Source organism: Mobula hypostoma, chromosome 28, assembly GCF_963921235.1.
Source record: "Mobula hypostoma chromosome 28, sMobHyp1.1, whole genome shotgun sequence".
NCBI lineage: Eukaryota > Metazoa > Chordata > Chondrichthyes > Myliobatiformes > Myliobatidae > Mobula > Mobula hypostoma.
In genome coordinates this window covers 12,414,684-12,433,511 of record NC_086124.1, presented here as the reverse complement: position 1 = coordinate 12,433,511, position 18,828 = coordinate 12,414,684, and the positions used below count along the sequence as shown (strand labels likewise).

The following is an 18,828-nucleotide window of genomic DNA, read 5'->3' as shown; positions in this document are numbered from 1 at the left end:
TATTCATTTCCAGAGATGCTGCCTGGCCTGCTGAGTTCCTCCAGCATTTTGTTTGTGCTGTTGAGTGGATTACAGCCTCTTGTAACTGATCTGGGTGAGCTGGCTAGCAACAGTAACCTCAGAATCAGGTTTAATATCACCAGCAAATGACGTAAAATTTGTTAACTCTGCAGCAGCAGTACAATGCAATACATGATAATAGAGGGAAAAACTGGATTACAGTAAATACATATGTTAAAGCTATATTAAATAAGTCGTGCAAAAACAGAAATAAAAAACTAGTGAGATAGTGTTCATGGGTTCAATGTCTATTTAGGAATCGGATTGCAGAGGGGAAGAAGCTGTTCCTGAGTCGTTGAGTGTGTGCCTTCAGGTTCCTGTACCTCCCTCCTGATGGTAACAGTGAGAAGAAGGCACGTCCTGGGTGATGGGGGTCCGCAATGATGGATGCCACCTTTCTGAGGCATTGCTCCTCGAAGATGTCTTGGATACTATGGAGGCTAGTGCCCATGATGGAGCTGATAAAGTTTATAACTCTCTGCAGCTTACTTCGATCCTGTGCAGTAGACCCCGCACCCCACCCCCCACACCCCCACCATCCCCATTCCAGACTGCCATGTTGAATAGAGCGGAGTGGCATGCCCAGGGAAATCTGGAGATCCTGCACCCTTTGACCAGATGCAAGGTTTGGAACCTGAGCTGATGTCTACAAGTTTCAGCCAGAGTGGGGCTCGATGCTTCTCAGCAATCTTGGGTATGACTCGTCAGGGGCTAGCTAAGGGGGAGTTCTTGGTTACCTCGAAACAAAAAACTACAGGCTTTTGGACATGGAAATGGGTGGGGTCAGGAAAGGGGTGCTGAAGATTGTGAAGTCAGGGACTGGCATGCTGGAAGGCAGGCAAGATATAAGCATCTCCCCCCTTGAGGTCACTGGCAGTATCTTTAATGCCAGTTGTGTAAGATCTTGTTCTGCAAGAGAGCAAGCATAATCTGTTATTTGCATATTGCATGCTTGGTTGGTGATCAGTGCCTGCGGGGATCGAAAGCATTAGACAGAAGAGATGGATTAAATTTGTTGATGCAGTTTGATGGATTTGCTGATGTGTTCACTCACTTTAACTACACTTTTCTACCATTCTATCCCAGTCACGTTGGCTTCACTCCTCACCTTGACTTTCTTGGCCTCCTCCTCACAAAATGTCGCTTGGATAGGCTTTTTTTTTTCTCTGCTCCCCGGCACCCCTGACAAGAGCATCCTGAAGCCAGTCTGATAATTGTCAGAAAGCAGACTTCTGCCAAGGTTTCTGATTTTCAGAGGGTGTTGGAGGGCATGGGCAGATTTGCAGAATACATCTCACAATGGGTCCTTTAAGAGAAAGGTGCGTGGAGCTTGGAAAGATAGAGGGCTATGCAGTAGGGAAATTCTAGGCGGTTTCTAGAGTAGGCTACATGGTCGGCACAACTTTTTGGGCCGAAGGGCCTGTGATGTGCTGTAGATTTCTATGTTCTATGCTCTGAAGACATCATCAGTGATGTAACCTGGGTTAATCGGTTTTTTCGAGACTTTCAACATCAGACACCCTCACCCAGGCGACCCAGCCCCAACTTGTGCTCAGGTAGCACGTGGTGCAGGTCCCCATGGTCTTCCTCTCTTCATCCGGAGCCACCTTGCGGCTTTGTCTGCTGCCTTGGCGACATTGCCAATGGCTCTCTGCCTCCTTATACCAGCGATGCCCAATCCACTGAGGGCTCTGTGAAGAGACTGCCCAGCAAAGCCCCAGCAGCCAGTTCAACAGGCAGGCACTTTGCCTCCCGCCCCTGCCTCCGACAGTCACTGGCCAGTTCCTCGTATCTTGCAAGCTTCCTCTCCTGGGCCTCCTCCCACGGCACTGTCAGCTCCAGCAGGGTGATGTATTTTGCTGCCCCTGAGACCAGGAGGATGTCTGGTCTGAAGGTGGTCTTGACGATGTGCTGTTGGAACTTTAGTGACGTCTCCAGGTCAGTCGTGAGCTACCAGCCGCGAGCGGGAGCCAAATTCCCTGTGGGTGGCTTTACTCTTGCTTCTGGTTTTAAGAAGTCGTCAGCAACTACCAATCGTGTAATTAACTCCCAACATGAAAACTTCTGTGTCTGTGTCAGTATCACATATAATATGGGGAGTCTTAAATTTTCAGTACGATTTTCCTTGCACAAGCTATCACGGCTTCCTCACACAAGCACAAGTTTCCCAGCACAATCCCAAGTTCTCACCCTTTTTCCTTGATAATATAATACGTTCTTTCCCATTTAGAAAATAAAATTCAAATAAACATAACAATTTTTACGGAACCAACATTCTGTACATAAGCCGCTAGCTTGAACTTGGTCTCTATATAAATCCTAGCTATTTCTTGATCACCACCTTGAACCTGGCCTCTATATCAGAATCAGAATCAGAATCAGGTTTAATATCACCGGCATATGTTGTGAAATTGTTAACTTTGTGCCGGTAGATCAATGCAATGTATAAAGTCTAGAAATATATATAATATAAAAAAAAACTAGTGGGCACATGGCCAAGTGGTTAAGGCATTGGACTACCTACCTGAAGGTCGTGAGTTCGAGCCCCAGCCGAGGCAACGTGTTGTGTCCTTGAGTAAGGCACTTAATCACACATTGCTCTGCGACGACACAGGTGCCAAGCTGTATGGGTCCTAATGCCCTTCCCTTGGACAACATCAGTGTCGTGGAGAGGGGAGACTTGCAGCATGGGCAACTGCTGGTCTTCCATACAACCTTGCCCAGGCCTGCGCCCTGGAGAGTGAAGACTTTCCAGGCGCAGATCCATGGTCTCGCAAGACTAACGGATGCCTTTATTATTTATTTTATTAAAAAACTATGAATTACAATAATATAGGTATATCAAATAGTTAAATAAGTAGTGCAAAAACAGAAATCTACGTGGTAGATGATAGAAATTGCCTGGACATTCTCAGATCCTCTCTTCACTAATGTTCAACTCAATCTTATGCGAACAAAACAAATTGCATTTACTTTTGGATTTTCTCCTCCTTAGGCAGTTCCTCCAAATTGCGATATAAAAGTCACCAGTTCTATGCCAAAAATGAACTGAAATAGAAAATCAAAGCTGCAGATAATTCCTTTTTACTCTTTACTCATTGAACCACTGATAGTGTGAGGCCTCCTCTAATGTAGAAATCAAGTCACACATGATGCTTGTGTGTCTTGCCAACAATATCCGCTGCCAGAGAATTTTGGTGACGTACACACAAATGTGATGCTCTGTAACGTTTCACTGCTAATGTAATGGTTTCTCTGCAGCAGCAGTGTTTGGGTTATGAATAGAGATAACGGGGGCTTTGGAATGGGAGCCATCCAATGAGACACGTGTTGTTTACTCTTGTGTGTCTGAGAGAGTATTCGCGGTCTTTTGTCGGCGAGAGATGAAGAGAGAAGACGCGAGTGGAGAGAGTTGGTAGACCGCAGAATGGACTGGACTTGGAGCGAGGGTCCATGTGTCGACGACGCTCGGAGGAGGTTGATGGGGAACGAATGGACGGACAACCGTGAGCTCCAACGTGCATGTTAGACTGTTTCATTAAAATGGGCCCTTTTTCTTTTTATTTTCTTTACTCACCCTATAGTCAGATTAAGAATTATACAGCTCAATCGTTTAATTGCATATGGTGTACTATCTGATATTTTGCGGCACGGATTTGTAACCCGGCAACACATCGTTCAGCATCCACACAAACAAGATTTCTTAGTTCGGCTGGGCCTGAGGTTGTCTTCCCCAGACAAAAGTATGCCTGCCGAACCTGAGGGTTACACAAAGCTGCAGGATTATATTTCCCCCAGCTTGTACGCCCTATAAATTATTGGTAAGGACTTATTACCATATCAGTCCTTTACATCAAAAATTAAAATGAATTAATTTCAATGTCAAGGTATTAAATTATAAAATATTTCCAAATATTCTTCATTCTCCACCCAGGACATGCCTTGTTCTCATTACTACCATCAGGAAGGAGGTACAGAAGCCTGAACGATTCAGAAACAGCTTCTTCCCCTCTGCCATCCGATTTCTGAATGGACATTGAACCCATGAACACTACCTCATTACTTTTTTATTACTACTTTTGCACTACTTCATAAATGTAACTATTTAATATATAATTACTGTAATTCATGTTTTTTCTCTGTCATTATATATTGCATTGTACTGCTGCCACAAAGTTAACAAACTTTACGACATATGCCGGTGATATTAAACCTGATTCTGATTGTGCTTCACAAAGTTCACACTGTGAAACATGCTATGAACCAGGATTTCCCAGCCTTTTTTTTATGCCATGGACCCCTGATTAACTGAGGGGTTAATATAAAACAATGGCAGGGTGCTCAAAATATAATGCAAACACCACACAAAACTGCCTCTCAAAGTCCAACCCTGCATCCCGTCGTGAGAGGTGGAAATGGGCAGGGCCAGCCAGCAGGGCTCTGGTGAAGCTTTATAGACCAATCCCCCGTACAGTGGATTACAGAAACATTGATGAACTCCAACCAGACCATCGACAGTGGACAATGAAGACGAGCACAGTCATCAATGGCCTCTGCTCCAGTGGGAGCTAAGGGCCCAAGAAGAAGAAGACCACAAGTGACTAAGACCACAAGTCACATGCTGTTTATCTGTAGATTTACTTTCAACAAAATTTTATTAACTCTTGAAAGATTCTTAATTAGTAAGGATGTCAAAGATTACGGGGAGAAGGTAGAAGAATGGGGTTGAATGAGATAATAAATCAGCCATGGTGGGATGGCAGAGCAGACTCAAAGGGCTGAATGGCCTAATTCTGCTCCTATGTTTTATAGTCTTCTTGTCTTATGGTCTATTCTGTGCCTGTCTACGTCTCTGTCTAAATACTTCTTAAATATTGTGGAAGGAGAGGAAAACAGCTTATCTGGAAATATAAAATTGTGTTGAAGAAAAAATCTAAAATCCTCATGTTACAAATACAATGAAAAGTTGATTTAGGTGGCAGATGATACAAAATAATCTGCAGAGGCTGTAAAGGATCAGAGCAACACTTTCAGTACGCTGGATGAACTCAGCAGGTCGGGCAGCTCAGTCAGAAACGATGAGTCAATGTTTTGGGCCGGAACCCTTCGTCAGGACTGAAGAATGAAAGATGGGGAAGGATTTGAAGAATGCTTGTAGCGTCAGTTGAAAGACCAGTAATTTGAAAGACAAAGTTGTGGGGGAGGGGAAGCATTGACATCATAGCCCCGAAAACAATGGGTAGTAGAAGATCCCTCCCCCTCCCCCTCTCTTCCTCTATCCCTATTTCACTCTACCCCCTCCCCCAACTCCCTCATGGTTCCACCTCCTTCTTCTACTACCCATTGTTTTCAGGGCTGTGACGTCAATGCTTCCCCTCCCCCACCCCTTCGTCTTTCAAATTACTGGTCTTTCAACTGACGCTACGAGCATTCTTCAAATCCTTCCCGATCTTTCATTCTTCAGTCCTGACGAAGGGTTCCGGCCCGAAACGTCAACTCATCGTTTCTGACTGATGCCGCCAAACCTGCTGAGTTCATCCAGCGTACTGGCAGATGATACAAATTGCCTGGATATTCTCAGATCATCTCACATTGATGGTTCAAGTCATTTTCATACTAACAGAACAACTGTATTTATTATTGATACTTCTTCTTAGGCTAATTTGTTATGCTCCGTGTCATATGACATCATCAGTATGTGCTGTGCTGTATGACATCATCATTATGAGCTGTGTCGTTTGAAGTCATCATTATGTGCTGTGTTGTATGGCGTCATCATTATGTGGTGTGTCATATCATGTCATCATTATGTGCTGTGTTGTATGACGTGAGCAATCACGGTCTTTCCATGACCATGATTGTTCTTGGCAAGTTTTTCTACAGAAGTGTTTTGCCATTGTCTTCTTCTGGGCAGTGTTTTAACAAGACAGGTGACCCCAGCCTACAGCAATACTCTTCAGAGATATTCTGCCCGGCGTCAGTGGTCATTGTGATGTGCACCAGCTGCTCGTACGACCATCCACCACCTGCTCCCATAGCTTCATGTGACCTTGACTGGTGGGGGTGGGGGGTGTGGCTAAGCAGGAGCTACACCTTGCCCAAAGGTGACCTGGAGGCTAGCAGAAGGAAGGAGCACCTTACACCTCCTTTGGTAGCAATGTGTTTCCACTCCCTCAGCCCTGTCCTTCTTAGGCAGTCCCTCCAAGTCTCAATTGACTTCCATTCCAATTTGAGATGTACCCTGAGGCCTAGATAGAAGCTGCTGATTCTTTCACATATAGGTGACCAACTGGGCAGGGGGCTGGGGGGGGGGTAGTTTGTGAGATGGTCTCCCTTACTGCTAATTCCACAAGTCCTCTATACACTCCCAATGCATTGCCTCAACGATCCCAATATCACTTCAAGCGCTCTTTTACCACTTTGAGTTGTCATGGGCCAGAGATTCTCAGGAGCCAGTGGGGACATTACTATTACTCAGGAAGACTTTGATTCTTTCCATGAATCTTACCTCTGTCTACCTCATAATCTCTTCCCATAAGAAAACTTGGAATAGAGCAATAAACACAAAACACACAAAATGCTGGAGGAACTCAGCAGGCCAGGCAGCATCTACAGAAAAGAGTAAACAGTCGACGCTTCGGGCTGAGACCCTTCCTCAGGACTGGTAAGAAGAGATTAGAAGTCAGAGTAAGAAGGTGGGGGGAGGGAAGGAGGAAGTACAAGGTGGTAGGTGATAGGTGAAACCAGCAGGGGTGGGATGGGCGAAGCAAAGAATTGGGAAGACATTTGGTGAAAGGGATAAAAGGGCTGGAGAAGGGGGAAGCTGATAGGAGAGGACCGAAAGTCATGGAAGAAAGGGAAGGGGGAGGAGCAATCGATGGGCAGGCAAAGAGATAAGTGAGAGGGGGAAATGGGAATGGGGAATGGTGAAGGAAAGGGGTGGGGGGTGGATTACCGAATTACCGGAAGTTTGAGAAATTGATGTTCAAATGGGAATAGAGTGTCTGTTTTGGGAAGGTGGTGTCATGCAAACAATGTGGCTTGCTTAACATGGTCAATTGAGCATCACTTGGGCTTCTGCATTGGAGATATTGAGAGGGCACTTAAGTTGTTTGCATCTTCTTCCAGTAAATTTGGAATCCATTATTAAGGCTCAGCTTTCAAAGTAGGCCAAAATCAGCATGGTTTCCTTCAGGGAAAATCTTGCTTGACAAATCCATTGGAATTTTTTGAGGAAATAACAAGCAGGATAGACAAAGGAAAGTCAGTGGATGTTGTTAATTTGGATTTTACAAAGGCCTTTGACAAGGTGCCACACATAAGGCTGCTCAACGATATGAGAGCCCATGGAATTACAGGAAAGATTCTGGCATGGATAGAAGATTGGCTGACTGGCAGGAGGCAAAGAGTGGGAATAAAGGGGGCCTTTTCTGGTTGGCTGTTGTGGCTAGTGGTGTTCCACAGGGGTTGGTATCGGGACCACTTCTTTTCACTTTGTATGTCAATGATTTAGATGATGGAAATGTTGGCTTTGTGGTCAAGTTTTCAGATGATACATGGGTAGGTGGAGGTGCCAGTAGCATTAAGGAAGCAGGAAGTTTGCAGAAGGACCAGGACAGACTGGGAGAATGGGTAAAAAGGTGGCAGATGGAATACAGTGTCGGGAAGAGAGTGGTCATGCATTTTGGTAGAAGGAATAAAGGCATAGACTATTTTCTAAATGAGGAGAAAATTCAAAAATCAGAGGTGCAAAGGGACTTGGAAGTCCTTGTGCAGGATTCCCTAAAGGTTAATTTTCAGGTTGAGTCAGTGGTGAAAAAGGCAAATGCAATGTTAAGCATTCATTTCAAGAGGAGTAGAATATAATGCTGAAGCTTTATAAAGCATTGGTGGTATTGTGAGCAGTTTTGGGCCCCTTATCTAAGGAAAGATGTGCTGGCATTGGAAAGCGTGCAGAGGAGGTTCACAAGAATGTTTCTGGGAATGAATGGTTAACATTGAATTGAAATGACTTTATTACCTACATCCTTCATATACATGAGGATTGAAAATCTTTACGTTATGTCTCTGTCTAAATGTGCAATATGCAATTTATAGTAATTTATAATAAATAATATGTAGAACAGGACAGCCGATATAACATAGAAATACAATTGTATCAGCATGAATTAATCAGTCTGATGGCCTGGTGGAAGAAGCTGTCCCGGAGCCTGTTGGTCCTGGCTTTTATGCTGCGGTACCGTTTCCCGGATGGCAGCAGCTGGAACAGTTTGTGGTTGGGGTGACTCTGTTCCCCAATGATCCTTCAGGCCCTTCTTACACACCTGAATAGTGGGAAGTTCATATCTACAGATGCACTGGGACCTCATTGAAACCTTTTGAATATTGAAAGGCTTAGGCAGAATGGATATGGAGAGAATGTTTCCTGTAGTGGATGAGACTAGGACCAAAGGGCACAACCTCAGAATAGAGGGACGCTCATTGAAGGGAGATTTGACAGAAGTATACAAAATTATGAGAGGTATAGATCGAATAAATCAAGCAGCCTTTTCCCACTGAGGTTAGGCGAGATTGGAACTAGAGGTTATGGGTTAAGGGTGAAAGGTGAAATGTTGAAGGGTATTATGAGGGAGATCTTCTTCACCCAGAGGGTGGGGAGAGTGTGGAACAAGCTGCCAGCAGAAGTGGTGGATGTGGGTTTGATTTCAATAGTTGAGAGAAATTAAGACAGATACATGGATATGGAGGGCTATGGTCTGGGTACAGGTCAATAGGACATGGCAATTAATAGTTTGGCATAGACGAGGTAGGCCAAAGGGCCTGTTTCTGTGCTAAAGTGTTCTATGTCATTATGACTCAGAAACTTTGGAGACCAGGGATTGCCTGCCACAGAAAACCACAAAGGTCCAAGGAAGACTCTCCTCAAATTTGGCTGCCCACAGAAATATGTCTCCATATTTCATTGGTCCCATAGGCCGGCTGGTGGCGCAGTGAGATCAGCGCCAGACTCCGGAGCGAAGGTTCCCGAGTTCGAATCCAGGTCGGGCCACCCCCGAGCACGCTTTCCATCCGTGCCGGGTTGAGTGTTGAGCTGGCCACTCGGCCTGGTAAAAAATACAAGGGTCGAGTCAGGAATGTTCATAATCCTGATACCACGTGCCAGACATGCTTAAAAAAAATTGGTCCCATGATGGCATGACATTAACCATTTCTCAGTGAAAGTCGGTGTCAAACAAAGCCAAAATATTGTCCCAACACCTTTCTCAACCTTTGTTGCCACCATGTCACATCTCTACTCCAACAAAGCACTTGCAGGATTACAGATAATCTTTAGAATTAATGAGAATTTATTCAACTACACTCCAGAGCCACAGAAATCGCGATGGTCAAGCTGCACTTGGCAGACAATAATTGTGCTTGCACATGCTCAGAAGCCAAGCTCCACACCATCGTCAAAGTTTCACCAAAGCAGATGAGAGGATACTCTAACAACTTATCAGTACGTTCGGGGATGGTCCAAGTGCGGAGCGAGAGACACTGAAGTGGGTCGATAGTTCACAGACTTCAATGCGAACAGAGTTAGAGGGAAAAGAAAACAATAAACGCTGGGCCGAACATGGCCATTAACTAAAACTCTCAAATGGAAAACAAAACCAACACTGCGGCTGAAAGGAATAACTAAACATAAAACGAATATTGTTAGTCTTCAGAGCCAATTGACTTGAATTTCTCAGGCAAGGGCGAAAGCAAGCAGGCAGCTGTGCTTTGTTCAAGTCTCAACAAGCCCTAGGACAAAGAGAATGGAGTTAGATACTGTCACAATGAAATAACAATTAGCAGACAGGTGCATATTCACAAGCACAATTGCCATACCTGTTGCGCTGCTGAATTGGTGGTTGTGACACAACTTGCTCCAAATTTCCCTCCAATAATTAAGGTTCATGGCAAGAGTCTGAAAAACGTGGGCTACTTCCGATATTTTGGAAGACACCTCTTGGAAAAGGCAGATATTGATAATGAGAGTCACCAGCACTTTTGATGCACCAGCTTCTGGTAGATTAAAAATAAAGGCAATTTTGGATCAGGCATGTGGAGAGAAAGTAACGTTATCATCGGCTGAAAATGATAAAATGCAGTTGCTGGAGTGGAAACAGAAAACTTGGGAAGTATTCAGTAGGTCAAGAAGATTGATAACCTCATCAGGAAGGCTGGTTCTATTCTGGGGGTGGAAGTGGATCCCCTGGTGATTGTGTTTGAGAGGAGGATGCTGCAGGAGTTACAGCGCATTATGGACAATCCCTCTCATCCCTCCATGACATACTGGACAAACAGATTAGATTAGATTATGAGGACTCGCAGTCCTCTTTTATTGTCATTTAATAATGCATACATTAAGAAATGATACAATATTTAGTAACAACTTTAGTAACAGGCTGATTCCTCCGAGGTGCACCAAGGTCCTTTCTCCCTGTGGCTATAAGACTCTACAACTCCTGCTTAAGTATATAAATATATGGTTTCATTGCACATCTACGTTTTGCACTAATACATTTTAATGCACATTTTGTATTTTTGTACCTCAATACTTACATTTTGTATTTTAAAGTATATATTTATGACTCAGTAACCTTGAGACGATAATTTCCCTCGGGATAAAAAGATTTATCTTGTCTTATGTTTGAAGGCCTTGTTTCTCTTTCTATATTTGCTACTTCCAGCATTTTCTGCTTTTATTAATATGATAGATGCATCTAAGTAGAGCGTCTCTTCACTAAAGTATTTCTAAATCAAACGATGGAATCATTTAAATTGCAATGACATGGCGAGGGCTCACCTCTGGGCCCCTTGTCTAAGAAAGGGTGTGATAATATTGGAGAGGCTTCAAAGGAGGTTCACAAAATTGATTCTGGGTTCAAAGGGCTTGTCAAATGAGGAGCATTTGATGGCTCTGGGCTTCTACTCAGTGGAATTCAGAAGAACGAGGAGGAACCTCATTGAATCCTATCAAATTTGAAAGGCCTTGATAGAATGGATGTGCAGAGGATGTTTCCTATGGTGGGAGAGTCTAAGACTAGAAGACACAGCCTCAGAATAGAGGGGTGTCCATTTAGAATGGAGATGAGGTGGAATTATTTTAGCCAGAGAGTGGTGAATCTGTGTAATCCATTGCTACAGGTGGCTGTGGAGGCCAAGTTATAGGGTATATTTAAGGAGGAGGTTGATAGTTTCTTGATTAGTCAGGGCATGAACTGATAAGGGGAGAAATCAGGAGATGGGGGCTGAGAGGGAAAATGGATCAGCCATGATGAAATGTTGGAGCAGACTCGATGGGTCAAATGGCCTAATTCTGGTCTTATCTTCTATTATGTATTTTAAGTTATTTTAACTTCCTGAAGGTGAAATCGGGTAAATAGTGGTTCATTAAAGAATTACAGAACAATCACGCTAATATTCAAAAAGTATTTGGACTTACAGCATCTAAACTTAGTAAAGTTTGAAGACTCTGGGATGATGTCATAAACCACAAGAGCGAGTCTGTTCAGTTTCTCAATGTCATCTCAACCCTCGGGCATTTTATTGCTTTGGAGAACATTACAACCTGTGCTAGCAGTTACGAGCTGCATGGCTACGTTTTGAGTGGATGCTGATATTACAAGTGGCATGCCCCAAAACACTGAACGTTATCTCAGCCTGACCTGCTGAGTTCCTCCAGCACTCCAGCATTTTGTGTGTGTGTGTGTGTTGCTCTGGATTTCCAGCACCTGCAGAATCGTTTCGAAATGCATAGAAGAGATTTGATCCGCTCCAAAATAAACAATTGCGCGCAATACGAGGCTCCTACTGTCACTCAACCTAACTTCTGTGACTGGAGAGCGGGGGGGGGGGGGCGGGATCTCCACGGAAGGGCGTAACCTTTGTTTTGAGTGCTGTTCGAGTTCACCAATGAACACCGGGAACCTCCATGTCAATCGGCGGCGGTTGGGAAGAGCTACCAATCAGAAACGGAGGGAGGCGGGACTCATTCCGTCAGCAGGGTTGGTTGCGAAGAGGCTCCTCGGGCCGGGAGAGCACCAGCGGGGCTGGAAAAGAGGGGGGGATAATAAATTAACGGAGCATCGAGCGACTTGAGGTAAGGCTTTCCCTTGTACCTCACAATCCCCGGGAAGCATCTGGCAGCGCTGTCATGGTCACCCGACGGCGATATTCCTGGTTTGAAGTGCGTAACCACAGTGCCGGCGCCGGTTGCCAGGGCTTGTTTTCAACGCTTACCTGCAGCGGCCCAGGTAAAGGGGTGGGGGCTGCGAAGGCAGTGCTATGAGTTTTCTCCTGTGGCGGCGAATTTTCCAGCCTCCGACTTTTAATGTGTCCTTTAGAGGATGGTGCGTGATGGAGAGGGGCTGAGGGAGACATCGGCAGCGGCACTGCGGAATTTGCACCTCGGTCACTCCCCAAGGCAAACGCACAAGTCAGTGCGTGCGGGCAACGATGGGCACCGTTCCAGACCTGGGCCATGCCAGCTTCCTGCTCACCACCTGAAATTCCACTTCTGCATTCTTTTTTGCTCCGTTTTTTAAACTTTCTTTTTAAAAAGCGGGGAACCGCTGCGGAATCTATTAACCGTAACTGGAAGGACGGCGAACTCCAAGAGATTCTGCAGATGCGAGAGCAACACGCATAAAATGCTGGAGGAACTCGGCGGGACCGGCGGCAGCGTCTACGAAGAGGGATATGCAGGCGATGCTTCGGGCCGAGATCTTCATCCGGACTGTGTAGGAAGGGTGAAGAAGAAAGCGGGGGAGGGAAGAAGCTGCAGGTGATAGGTGAAACCAGGTGAAGAGGAAAGTGGCTGTAGTAAGGGGCGAACTGACAAGATTAGACGGAACGATCTTCATCGAACATTCTGTTTCTGAACATAAATGGACCAATTGCTCGGCTTAAAAATATTACTGCAGTGGTGACATAATTGTCTCAATTTGTTGTAGAAAGGTGCTTGAATTCCCAGAATAAATCCATAAACAGTATCTTTAAATTGATCTATAAATCCATTTTTTTCCCAAAATCGCCTGCTTCGTTTAATGTCTCTTATAATTAATAAATTCTGAGTATTTGCTCAAATGTTCATGAGTGTTTTGGGTATCTTTTCGGGAAGCGTCCATTAAGTTACGAAAGAAACTTTTTGCTCACATAAAGAGCGCTGAAGTTTTCTGTCAGACAGTATTGCGCTCAGTTTAAATGACATTGACAGAGTCCTAGCGCACTAATGTCTGTTGCTTATAGATAACTGGCAATACTGATTATTGTTCCGTGTCTTAACTCCTCACTCTGCCTCTGTATTTCACTGGAGTTCAGAAGAATGATGAAAGCCCTCGATAGAGAGCATGCGGAGAGGATGTTTCCGATGGGTCAAATGGCCTAATTCTGGTCTTATCTTCTATTATGTATTTTAAGTTATTTTAACTTCCTGAAGGTGAAATCTTTAGTCAGTGAGTGGTGAATCTGGAATTTGTTGCCACAGGCGGCTGTGGAGGCCAAGTCGTTGGGTATATTTAAGGTAGAGGTTGATAGATTCGTGATTGGTCAGGGCATGAAGGGATACAGAGAGAAGGCAGGAGATTGGGGCTGAGAGAAATGGATCAGCCATAATGAAATGGTGCAGACTCAAAGGGCCAAATGGCCTAATTCTGCTCCTATATCTTGTGGTCTTAATAAGTTCAGTATTTATTTGAGTGACAAGAGTTTCATGTTCAGCTTTGAAGCATATTTGGTTTCATGAAAAATAATACCAGCAATAACTGTTTTGAGGATTAGTTGATGAAATTAATTATATTTTGATCTTGTGTAAAAAGAGGTTTTAAGATATTCTGTATATTTTCTCAACAAATGACATAATAACTTGGATACAATCACAACATTCATAAGTAACACCACAAGAGGTATAAATCTATTTATTCTCCCTCTCCAAGTACTAAGGAAAAGCAATTTACTGGTCACATTCTCTGGACAAAAAAAAATGCATCCTTTACAGAGTCTATTTAAGGTGACCATTCTTCCAGTGATATTTTTAATATAAATTCAAATTTTGAGGAAAAGAGCCTTTCAAGATTCACTCTATGCTAGTATTCTTGGCATTCTTTTAAAGCTATTTTGTACTAAAGTAGCTGGTGATGCCTGTACCCGATGTAATGTAAAACGATTCTTAAATAGAACATAGATGAGTACAACACCAGGAACAGGCCATTCGGCCCACAATGTTGTGCTGAACCAGCTAAAAGGCAAATCAAAAATACCCAAATACTACCTCCTACCTTCACCATGTACATATCCCACCATCTTCTTTACATCCATGTGCCTATCTATATGTCTCTTAAAAGCCTCCAATGTATTTGCCTCTACCACCATTCCAGGCAGCACATTCCAGGCATCCACGACTGTCTGAGTAAAAAAAAACCATCACATCCCCTTTGAACCTACCCCCTCTCACCTTCAATGCATGCCCCCCGGTATTAGATATTTCTACTCTGGGAGACAGATGCTCTCTGCCCACTCTATCTATGCCTCTCATAATCTTGTAAGCCTCTATCAGATCTCCCCTCAGCTCCTGGCACTCCAGAGAAAACAACCCAAATTAATTCAACTTCTTGTGGTAGCATGTGCCCTCTAAACCAGGCAGCATTTAGTAAACCTCTTTTTCACTCTCTCCAAAACCTCAACATCCTTCCTATGGTGGGCTGACCAGAACTGTATGCAGTACTCCAGATGTGGTCTAACCAGAGTTTTATAAAGTTGCAACATAACCTCTTGACTTTTGAACTCAATACCTCAACAAATAAAAACAAGCATTCCATAAGCCTTCTTAACCACCTTTGTAAGTATGTTCCTTGTTTTAGAAAAGGCAAACCTAAGTTCTAAATGCTTCTGTTTAATTAAGAAATAATTAAAAATGTATGTTTAGTCCTATTTGAACAGGTGTTCTTGTTTCCATTTAACAGAGAACATAAAAGATTTAGTCAGTAATTACAGTCCCATTTGAACAGGTTTTCTTGTCTCCATTTAACAGAGAATATAAAAGATTTAGTCAGCAATTACAGTATGACCAATTGAATCCAAATTGCAAATGAGAAAAAAAAATCAGAGTGCATTCAAAATAGAACTCCAGTTATGGTCCATCTTAATGTGCAGTTTAATGTACTGATGTCTCAATTGCTAGAAATAGTTCGGTAAATTGCCTTGATAATTCCAATAATCAAATACAAATAAAATTAGTAATCCATCATTGTCAATGCATTTTGTCACCCATTATATTTAAAGCAATAACCAGAACTAAACTCTTTCATTGTAGTTTTTGTCAGATATGGATTGGTACCATCACTTTTCTTTTTGAAAAGATTCCTGTACAATTCTCTTGTCTGTGTTTTGAATTGATAAGACTTAATTAGATGTGAAAATTTCGTATTTAGTATTTTAAACTTGGTATTTAGTATTTTACCCATTTTAGATTACAAATGGGTATTTGCACATATAATTATTATTATTGATATTTTTTAATCCTAGGTACAGTGCAAACCTTTGTTTTGCATGCCATCCATACAGAATTTTATTACAGTGCATTGTGGTGGTACAAGGGAAAACCATAACAAAATACAGAATAAAGTGTTAGAGTTACAGAGAAAGTGAAATACAGGTAGACAGTAAGGTGCAAGGCTATAATGAGGTAGATTCTGAAATCAATAGTCCATCTTATTGTACTAAAGGACTGTTCAAAAGCCTTATAACAGCAGGATAGATGCTCCGCTTAAAGCTTGTGGTGTGCACTTTTAGGCTTTTGTATCTTCTGCCTAATGGGAGGGGCTAGAAAGCAGAATTCTGGGGTGGGTGGAGTTTTTACTGAGGCAGCGATGAAATGTAGATAGAGTCCGTGGAGGGGAGGCTGGTATTCCTTACTGTTTCTTGCTGTCACAGACAGAGTAGTTGCCATACTAAGCCATGATGCATCCAGATATGCTTCAAAACACTTCAAAATAAATGAATGTGATAGAAAGTGTGTTATTATAAAATTAAATCAGAAAAGTTAATAACCTGAGATATTAACTCATTCTTCACAAATGTTGCCTGACCCACTAAATACTTCTAGTATTTCATTCTACTGTTCCATTTCAGCTTTCTGCATAGACATTACTGTATTTTGTTTTTGCATTTTTAAATTTGGTTAACAGACGATGAATAAATGTAACTTGTCTATATTAACTGGAACTATTTGTTTATATAACTAATTGAAGCTTGATGTCAGACTTTGAAAACATGAATTAACATAATGTGGCTGGGTAATCAATACCAGTTCAATCAGATTCTTTTTTCAGCTGCAGAAGGTGAGCTGATGTAGCACATTCTTTTGTAAATTTTGGTTCTCTGTGTGATGGAAGATAGATTAGCTTTATTTTTCACATGTACATCAAAACATTGAAGCATGCAGTGAAATGCGCCATTCGCATCAACAACTAACGCAGTACTAGGATGTGCTCACCCGGACCGACAGCAGGCTTCCAATACCAACGTAGCTGCCTACAATTTACTAACCTGTGCGTCTTTGGAATATGGAATTAAACCAGAGCACCTGGAGGAAAACTATGTGGGTCACAGGGAGAATGAACAGAACTCTTTATGGACAGCAGGGGGAATTGAACATGAGTGACTGGCGCTGTAAAGTGTTACGCCACCGTGCCATGTTAGATGAATAAACCTCCAAGATATGCATGATATTTTAGACAGTAAGGACTTGAACAGTTAGAACAACAACAAAATATTGCAAAGTTCAAGTGTTTTCAGCCATTTAAAGCGTGTGGAAATGTAACAGGCCATTAGGTGCTGAGATTAATAATAAATGTTCGTAATTATCAAGATGCATCAGCGATGCGGAAATATTGCCACAGTTGCTTCGGTTGTTAGTATAAATATGAGATTGTCCATGATCCACTTATGGATACATTGTTAGCACAGGAATGATGTTTTCCAGAACATTCTGAAATAATAACTGTGCGGCTGAGTAGAGTATTGATCGAGCTGGTCATGGCTTTTCACGTGTGGCTACCACCTGCAGTGAGGAAAGTTGTGTTAAGGTTCAAAACTGATCTCCTGTGCTGACACCTGTACAACTTCAGTCTAATAGCAGTACTATCCTAATACTTCATTTTTATTGATGAGCACAGAGCAGTGTTTTATTCATTGTTTCCAGGTAGACTTCAGTACAGAACGAACTTCTTCACTTGGATCAACCAACCGCGGGGTGGCACATTAGCGTAGTGGTTAGCACAATGCTTTGCGGTACCAGCGACCCTAGTTCAATTCCTGCTGCTGCTGCCCGTAAGGAGTTTGTACGTTCTCCCCGGGCGCACTGGTTTCTGGGTTTCCTCCGGGTGCTTCGGTTTCCGCTCTCAGTCCAAGGATGTACTGGTTGGTAGATTAATTGGTCATTGTAAATTGTCCTGTGATTAGTTTAGGATTAAACTGTGGTATTGCCTGCCAATGTGGGTCAAAGGGCCTATTTTGCGCTGTATCTCAAATAAATAAACTGGATTAAAACGGCTATTGTCCATTACTGTGAATCACAAGTTCCAAAAATTGATATAACTAACACTTTAACTTTTGCAATACTCAAATGTTTTTGGTTTAGGAATTTTTTTTTGCAGTTGTTTCATTACTGATTTTAAGGCCTTTAGTTTCAGGTGTAGTGTATATAATTGGGACATCGAGTGATGAGCAATTTAGCATTAGTAAATGATCAAGGTGGTCTGCTTTGTTCATTGAAGACTTGACCTGGTATAATCTGTGCTAGTGTGGCTTGGTCCTAAGCATAAGTAAAGTGTTGCTGTGGATAATGTACCTGAGTTTGTACATTATGTGCTGTGTTGTATGAGATGGGCAATCATGGTCTTTGACCTTAATTGTTCTTGGCAAACTTTTCTACAGAAGTGGTTTGCCATTGCCGCCTTCTTTTCAAGGTGAGTGTCCCCAGCTATTATCATTTACTCTTCAGAGATTTTGTCTGCCTGGCGTTAGTGGTCGCATAACCAGGACTTGTGATATGGACCAGCTGCTCATACAGCTGGTTCATATCACAAGTGCTGGTTATGCGACCACTAACGACCATCCACTGCCTGCTCCCGTGGCTTCACGTGACCCTGATTGGTGGGGTCACAGGGGGGTGGGGGGAGAAGGGAACTAAGCAGGGGCTACGCCTTGTCCAATGATGACCTGCAGGCTAGTGGAGGGAAGGAGCACCTTGCACCTCTTTTGGTAGAAGTGTATGGGAGTGTAGATTGTTTTACTTGCATATGGCCACCTAGCTCACTAGATCAAGGCTGCCTCTCAATAAAATAACTCTGCCAGCACTATTAACACCGCCACTTTTTGCTGCTACTGAGTTAGCAGTTAACTAAGTAGGAGCACTGGCAATCAGTGGAAGCCCATGCAGAGAATCTTTAAGCTCCACATGGGCAACACCTAACTTCAAAGAAGATTGTACATTTGTTCCTGGAACAATAAGGCAGCGATACCAGCTATTTCACCACTTTATGCCTCAGATATCCTTTTAAGCCAAAGCAAAAGATGACATCTAAACAGTGTGAAGTTATAGCTCCTTCCATGCTCCCGAGATTGCACAGATAGTAGGACAGGTTAGAGTATTCCGAATTCATGCAGAGGTGGAGAGTGGAGAGTTGGTGTTATTCATACTCTGTTGTTAGTGACTGGTTTATTATACTGAAATGGTAG

At 43.0% G+C, this 18,828-nt stretch overlaps 1 protein-coding gene and 1 long non-coding RNA gene across 2 annotated transcripts in view; one reads left to right on the top strand and one right to left on the bottom strand.

Annotated features, from left to right (window-relative positions):
- Positions 1-9,421: 9,421 nt before the first annotated feature.
- Positions 9,422-18,828, bottom strand: part of LOC134339148 (uncharacterized) — a 28,234-nt gene continuing 18,827 nt past the window's right edge. Inside the window, exons 2-3 of the long non-coding RNA XR_010016348.1 lie at positions 9,934-10,110; positions 9,422-9,846 (exon numbers count right to left, since the gene is read on the bottom strand). This is a non-coding gene — a long non-coding RNA (uncharacterized LOC134339148). The remainder of the gene's footprint in view (positions 9,847-9,933; positions 10,111-18,828) is intronic.
- The window catches only part of epb41a (erythrocyte membrane protein band 4.1a), a 162,601-nt gene continuing 155,839 nt past the window's right edge, over positions 12,067-18,828 (top strand). Inside the window, exon 1 of the mRNA XM_063035512.1 lies at positions 12,067-12,190. The gene's annotated coding sequence lies outside the window, so the exon portion shown is untranslated. The remainder of the gene's footprint in view (positions 12,191-18,828) is intronic.